This window comes from Adiantum capillus-veneris, chromosome 16 (assembly GCF_014529385.1).
Source record: "Adiantum capillus-veneris isolate H3 chromosome 16, ASM1452938v2, whole genome shotgun sequence".
NCBI lineage: Eukaryota > Viridiplantae > Streptophyta > Polypodiopsida > Polypodiales > Pteridaceae > Adiantum > Adiantum capillus-veneris.
Window position 1 is genome coordinate 46,779,287 of NC_140946.1, and position 8,286 is coordinate 46,787,572.

The window sequence follows — 8,286 nt, forward strand, 5'->3', positions numbered from 1 at the left end:
TGAACCAAGTCTATAACACCTACGTCTCCCATGTGGTGAGAGAACTCAAGGGCATGTGCCTGCAGCCACTCCAGCACTAAGTCCAAAGTCCACGCAGGTTGGTCCCTTCCACAAAGGGGAAAAGAGAATCCAATCACTGAGTCCAGGGCCTCTATCCCCTAGCTACAAAGAGCAGTACATGAACTCTGAAGCAAGCTACCTCAAAGTCTGGTGAAGGGTCTCCAAGAAAACGTATGAAGTCGTAGGCAAAGAAGTCCCACCGATGATGAATGTCAAAGCTCATCAATCTACGAGGAATCGTTGCAAAGGGAGACATTTGCACGAGAACGGGGGTTTGCAAGAAAGATTGTTCCTCTCTTGCCAAGAGACTCGTGGCAAAGGCACTGCCAAGAGATATCCTAGTAGCCAAGGATGGTCTTGCCCCCTGGGACGGTTGCGGGGCAGGAGCGAAAGGAGAGGTGGAAACAGGGGGTAGCGCGAGAAGGAGGAGTCGGGGGTCGAGGAGCGATAGAGGAAGAAGGGTGAGGAGGGGAAGAGGAGGAAGGAGGCAGAGAGGGAGGGGTGGATGAGAACTCGGGGGGGGGAGGGGCTGTTGGAGGTGAGGATGAGGTGGAGGGTGGAGCCGGAACCTCTTCCTGCTGAAAAGGGTCAAAATGTTTCCCTCTAGAAACCCACTACAGGCTGGCATGGTGGTCCCTGTCCACGTCGACCATGAACCTGCTCCAAGCCCTCCTCCGCTTGAGCCCCAGGCTCAGAGGGTGGCTCTACCTGTGTACCTTGTGACTTTATCTATTGCTACTAGCCAGCCCTTAAAAGCTAGGGCTCAGCTTGAGGTGAAGGCCGGGGTCTCCTCCATGGACAAGCCTTCGTAAGATGGCCCATCTGATGACAAATAAAACACTAATTCAAGAGGCCCGAATACTCCACGCTCTAACAGAACCCCAACCGCGACTCACCCGAGGTAGTAGGATGACCTTCGGGAGAATGTGGGTGTCCCGAACCAAAATACAAACTGTGGGAATGCCAGCCGCCTTGGCAGCTAGAGAGGCTGTCGTGCGGGGTATCTCTAGGACAGTCCCAATTTATGATCCTATCCTGGAAAGGAGCGGAAGGTACTCCCTCCCCAGGCCAAGGAAGCAAACTAAGATGGGCAAGGCTGCCTCCTCGACAATATCGTCGCATCAGGGTGGAAACCATGGCACCACTATCAAAAATATGTCCGAACTACTGAGATGGCCAATGGGCTCATCGCAATGACCTTGGATGCCATCTCGGGAGTCTCAAACTCTATCTGGTAATAGCCATGTTCGAGAAATTGAACATGAAGAATCTTGCCCACCTGTGCTAAAAGAAGGGCCTGAAGAAGATCACGCACCTCTCCTGTGCTAGATCGGGTGCCGATGATCTTGCAGATGATGGAAGTCGCTTGGAGGGACTCCACCTTTGCGGCCAGGCTCGATTGCTTTGTTGATGAGAAAGCAAGCCGGATGGTGGGCTCTACAAGGTTGGGTGAGGGGGCTTTTGAAGAGTCCCTCTGGGGCAAAGCATGAGCATCCATCTGTGTCTACTGTTGTGAGTGGGGCGAATGATAAGAGCCATACGACTTCCAAGAAGCTTTGACTGTGAAGGACAGACCCTCATGGTTGAGGCGCAAGGAGGAATCGGGGGGGGGGGGGGAACTACGCAAGGGAGAAACGGGGTGGCAAAGTTGTATGCAGTGAGCTAGGGGCGGGGGAGGCTGGTACAAGAGGGCAAATGAGTGAGTTGGGGGGCTGGCGCGCAAGGGCAGTTCAGCAAGCGGGGGAAGTTCCATGTGCACAAGAGCTGGCAACACCAGCGTGCAGGACAGCATATCAGCGCCAGGGCGAAGGGGGGAAATTAGCGATGACGGGGGGGGGGGGGTTACAATAGTAGCGAGTGGTGGAGTGGAGGAAAAGTTTTACATTGCACAACTATATTTTCCCCTTATAGCCTTGGTAGTTACTGAATTTTTTTGAAGAAGTTCAATTTAATCATGTTAAAAGGGAGTAGAACCAAGAAGCGGATCAGCTTGCAAGCAACAAAGTGCAAGTGCAGACACATGTTGCAAGTATATATGTGGCCCCAAACACCTATGCTAGTCGTGAGACTTTAAAGGAAGTTGAGGACTTTTTGAGCACATGACACTATTCAAAAAGGTTGTCCAAGCAACAAAAACGGAGGATAGTGCATACATCTTGTAAATTTATATTTATATTGTAGGATCTAATGACCTATGGATGGGAAGAAGTGTTGCGGAAGGTGCTATACAAAGAAGAAGTCGGTATGGTGTCGCAACAATGCCATGAGGAGAGTGGACATCACGATAAGGACCACGTTTTGTTTTGATTGTTAAGAGTAGGGTTTTGGTGGCCTTCAGTAGTGTGTGACGTGCATTATTAGTACAAAACCTGCGATGAATGCCAAACTATAGGTAAGAGGAGGCTGATAGTTGAGTCGCAAGAGTCCATCATCGCCAAAATTCTTTTGAGAAGTAAGGTTTGGATGCCATTAGTCCACTCCCGAAGTGAAATATATTGTGGTGGCTATTGACTACCTTACTAGGTGGATCAAGGCCAAAGATGTAAAGGAGGTAACTTCTCATGTTGTGGCTCAGCTTGTTTTTTATAACATTTTTTGTTGTTTTGGAGTACCATGGGTGATCGTGCCAGATAGAGGATAGGGGTTTTGAACCAAACTTATGAAGGCTTGGGTGGAGAAGCTCGGCATTCAGCACCGATTCTCTTCATCCTATCATCCTCAATGCAATGATTTGGTAGAAAGTGAAAATGGTCGTCATAAAAATGCTGACAAAATATGTTTATAAGCAGGAAACTGGGTGGGAGGTATCTTGGAAAGTGTTTATGGATGTACAAGACGTTGTACAAAGTGGCGACCAATTTTACTCCATATGAGTTGCTATATGGCAAAGAGGCGGTGTTGCCAGTACATATGCAGCTAGGTTCTCTGAAAGGGATGTTACGAGTCAATGCCACATAGCATGGTATGCTACAAGATCAAATTGTTAATCGCAAAAGCTTTGCAAATGAAAAGGAAGGTAGCAAAAAACTATTTTGTAAAGCAATAGGAGAAACTGATTGCTAGGTTTCATCAAAACTTGCCATATAAGAAGATAGAGGAAGGAGACATGGTGATGAAGTACGAGAGCTACTTGGATTTTAATTTCCAAAATAAATTCAAGAAGAAGTGGACGGGATTGTACATGATACAGAAAGCTTTTCCAAATGGGACCGAACAACTGATGAGGTCGACTAGCAGGCTTCTTAGAAACATGGTGAACGGGGTGCAGCCTAATATATACTTCGATAGGGGTTTGGTGCTTGATAAAAACCAAATTGTAGCCAAGGGTTTTGGGCAACCCACCTGAAGAGGTTCAAGAGTGATGGGCATATAGTTATGTACATATTGTACATATGGTTGTGCTTTTTCCAGTGTGCTTGAGTGTTTCCAAGGTGTGGTAGGATTCAAGTTCAATAAAGTTGCTTTTGGTTGAACATGAATGTTCAACAGGTGGTGGTCAATGATGGTGCAAGCAAAGTCCGTTAGAGCCAAAAGTAGTTCCAAGCAGTGCAAAGGGTTCCTACAGGTGTGGGACTAGATGTTAAACCTGGTATGTGAGGCCTTGGCAGACAGGTATCAGTGGGAATGTATGGATAATGTAGTCTTTCGGCCAGATGGGCTCAAAATTAGGCTAAATGAGTTGGCAATTCCAAGTGTTTGAAGTTTTGTTCTATTTCCCGGGAATGTAGTGTTCAAAGTGCTCTATGAGCCTGTCCAGGCGGCTCCTCTCAAACGAAGCCAACGGAGCCGCAATGTGAAAGAGATTGAAGTGCAAAGTTAGAAATCTTTGCAGATCCTTGACAGGTAGGACAAATGGCCAGAGCTGGTGTCAGCATGTAAGTTTGAAGAGATCAAGTTGTGGAGCATGCCGGTCCTCTTGAACTGTCAATCGAAGCTCGAGAGAGAAAGTTATGGCCAGTTGAATGTTTACCGGCGGGGGCCAGTTATGTGCCAACTTTGCTGCATTGAGAAGCATGCTTGCTGAGAGTTTTTGGGTCTCAACCAGGTTCTACAATTTAGTATGCACTGTATGGGATTAGCCAAGATTTACGGCTTGTAAAATGAAGTCCCAAAAGACCAAGATATTGTGGACGAAAGTTGGTGCCAACAAGTGGAAGAAAGTTCTCGGGGATGATTTTCTCATTTTTTTGCGGGCCTCGAAAGGCGAGCCCAGGGAGGTTGAGTTGAGCCAAAATTGGTATGGTTTGTAGCTGAGGACCAGGTCTACTGGCAATGCCTCACAACTCAACCATTTGATAGCTGAGCAAGAAATGGGAGCAATTGGAAGTAAGGGCAAAAGGCATGGAATTTCCGGTATTCATTTGGGGTTTTTGGAGGGGCCTTAAAGGCCAAGGGGTGGGGGAGCACCACATGGCATTGCCTTGATCCCACATGGGGTACCCGAAGCCAAACTTGCAAGGCATATAACCTAAAGGGCGCCACCCTCATAAGCAACAAAGCGAGAGAGAGGGAGTCCCCTCTAGAGGGTGGCTACGTCTCTCTGTGGACGCAGTGATTGCACGTGCATCGACGGGTGTGGTGCTGTGTGGCAATGGTGGCTACCCTCTAAGCGGTGCTGTTGGTGCGAGGATGATGATGACATGGCTTGTTCGGTTAAGGGTGGTGCATGCGGGCTCATAAATGGTAAAAAGCTTTTAATTGAGGGAAGGTGGACCCAAATGAGTTGTCACGCCAAAAGGAGCTTCTTGAGGTGCTTCACATGTGTATGAATTGAGGACACTTGCCAAGCTGTCACCAAGATATCAAATATGATAAAAATGAAAGGCTAAGGGGATGTAAAGTGGGGAAAAGAAAGGTCAAAGGGAGCTGAACGAGCTACATGAGTCAAGAAACACCCCTCTTTTGGTTTCTTTTTTAAATGTAACCTCCCTATAAGAGAGTGTTTTAAAACAGTGTAAAGGGCTTTTTAAATTTTGACGACCAACGAGAGGAGTTTTTCCTTTGTGTAAGCCATGGAAATATTGTAAGCTTGTGCAAGAAGAAGCTTGTCTTTTTCTCCCTTTCTGGTGTTGATTCCTCGCTCCCCCTCCTTTCTTCTATTCATGCTCTTTGATTGTGTTGCCGATTGCGGTGTAATTGAGTGCAACCCCGAACCGAAGTGTGTATGCAAAGTGAGAGAGAGTAAGAGAGGTTTTATGGCTGATGGTAATTACTGGCATTGTCTTAAATGGCAAAACCCCCTGAGGCTACTCCAACTTTCTGACCCGAGCGAGGTCATGGGTTTTGTCATGCTGAATTGCCATGTCCTCATTAGGACAAGCTCTGCTTGCACCTTTTTCTTTCCTTCTCTCTGGCTTGTCCCTGTGTCTTCCTTGCCCGATGTGGTTCTTGGGTTTGGCAAAACTAAAGTGCTGGGTGGCTTGGCTTTGGGAATCAAAGTTCATATAAGCCCCTTCATTATATCTTGAGCTGACTGCTGGCCTTGGTTGGATGCGTGGTTTATGAGATTTTGTAAGAAGACCAAGGTGCCTTTTGCAAACTTGTTTATGAGGTGTTGGTACCTTCCTGCTTGGGGGCAGGTGGTTCATGCACTTTCTTACTTTTCTTGGGTTCCAAAACCTTGTCACCACTTGCTTTACTGCCTCGCTTCTTTCCTTTATCTTGGCCCTGGGCTTTGGCATGTCTGCCAAATTGGACGTGGGCCACCTGGTTGTACAACTCCTGCCACATTGGGGTGCATGTGTATAGCTTTTGGCCCTTCCCTTTGATCACCTTAATCTAGGTGGTCATGGCCTTTTCTAGTATCCTTGCCCAGTCACAATGGCCCCTCGAGAAAACCCTCGCCACTTCCAAGAACACTTGCTCCGCCAAGAACTTGTCATTTTTCTACAAGCGCATTGTTTTTACATTTAATATGATTGGGTACCCCATACTCTTTGTTTTGGGTTAGAAAATAAGTGCAGGCTGATGTTTAAAGGCCAAAGATAAGAGCTCCAAGGGGAGACAACAATGGCTGCCGTTGGAGAAAAGAGGCCAATTTTGCCAAGGCTCGAGAAGAGGGAAGATGGCAATGTTTTGCGAATTGGAAAGGACGACAGAGAGAAGAGTTTCGAGGGGCCAACGTTTTGATGATTGGAGCGCCACGTCTGACATACAGTTGCGAGACAATGGAGCAAGTCTCATCGAGATTGTGTGCATGCAAGCTAGTGTGGCCTTGCTCGACATAGATGATCAAGCTGAAGCTTGTGGAGCTTACTGGGGTTGTTGCTTGGGGCCAATAAGGCAAATTTGTATCTTTGTTGTGTTTACCAGGTGACCGCGAGAAGTGCTCAAGGTTGTTGTCTTCTATGTTGTGCTTAATACAATCCACTCACAAATTGTGATTTTGCAAAAAAGTGCTCAAGGTTGTATCAAGTGTGGGTGTTGGAGTGTGAGTTTGGTAGCCCTTCTCCCTATCAACGTATGGTTTTTTCTTTTTTGGTGGATATGGCTTGTGAGCACACAATGCATTGATCATACTATGCTGAACCAAAATACAGTTAATTGCTATCGACATCCTTTGACTTCTAACCTTCCATTCTTGCGAGGGTTGGACAACTGATAACCACATTTTGGGATCGACTTTTGACACAAAGTACAAGTACAATTATGCCCTTCCATTTGAGCATATTTGATGATGATTTACTTCCGAAGTGTGACTTCAATTAAACCATATACTACAAATCTTTGGCATGTGATGCACACCATCAGGAGCTTGATTCTTTGAGCTACTCTTAATAAAAGTACATTTGAGCATCAACGTTGACATTCTTTCCTCTACCCTAATAAATTGAATGTTACGAATAAATAGAACCATTTGTTGCAAAGTGATAATGGCACAAGCTATACTTCGCTCAAGAGTCCCTAATGCTGTTCAGAGTCACTGCCACGCCTTTGTGAGATCGTGGGTGCGTGTGCGTGTGTGTGTTCACGTGCGTGTGAGAGAGAGGGAGAGAGCAAAGAGGAGTCGACGCAAATAACCCAAGTTGATTAGATTGGCAGCGCTAATTACAAGTATATTCTTGTTGTGCAATCTCCAAGCCAAAAAAAAAAATTTCCTTCCCTTTTACTTACACTAGTAAAATGGCACCGCCTTCGGCGGCGGCATGGCCCCTCTTACCCTCAAACCCCTTGCTCTTACTTAGCATCGCTCTCTCTCTCTCTCTCTCTCTCTCTCTCTCTCTCTCTCTCTATATATATATATATATAAGCATCTCTATAGTGAGTCAATTCTTTTGAGATTCAAATCGTCTATGGTGTTTTACAAGTCTAGTTGTCATGATACGTGAAATATCTGATTACCAAGTGAAAGATGAGACAGTAAGCTATAAAGAGAAATAAGGATGGAGAAGATAAATTGGGTACACAAGGGAGGAAATATTGCAAGATTAATTGAAAGATCAGTATGAAATCCTTGAAGTGTCAAGAACATGGTACCAGTTGGATGATATTAATAGTGAAATGAGTCAACGCTCAAAACGGAAAAAGTTAAAGTCTAAGTAAGAATGGTAAGATTTTTACAAAGCTTATTAAGGCTAGATAGAGAGCGAAGTGAAGAAATTTTCTTCAGATATATATATACATATATATGTGTGTGTGTATATATATATATATATATATATATATATATATATATATATATATATATATATATATATATATATGTATATATACATGTATATATATATGTATATACATGTATATATATATGTATGTATACATATATATATATATACATGTATATATATATATATGTACATATATATATATATATATGTACATGTATATATATGTACATATATATATATATATATGTACATGTATATATATGTACATATATATATATATATATATGTACATGTATATATATGTACATATATATATATATATATGTACATGTATATATATGTACATATATATATATATATATATATATATATATGTGTGTGTGTGTGTGTGTGTGTGTGTGTATTGGCCATCCGGTGGTCATTTATCGCATGTCGAAAACGCTCAGGTCGAAGTATGGCTTTCAGGTGGAGTGATGAATTGATAGATGCCGCCAGAAATTCTGGGAGTGCCATACGGAAGAAGGAAGAGACTCATAAAGTTGCGGAAGCTAACAAAGCTTTTGCCCACTTCCGTTAGTTTTGCTTAGATGAGATTGGTTCCAATCCACAATCTTTTCGT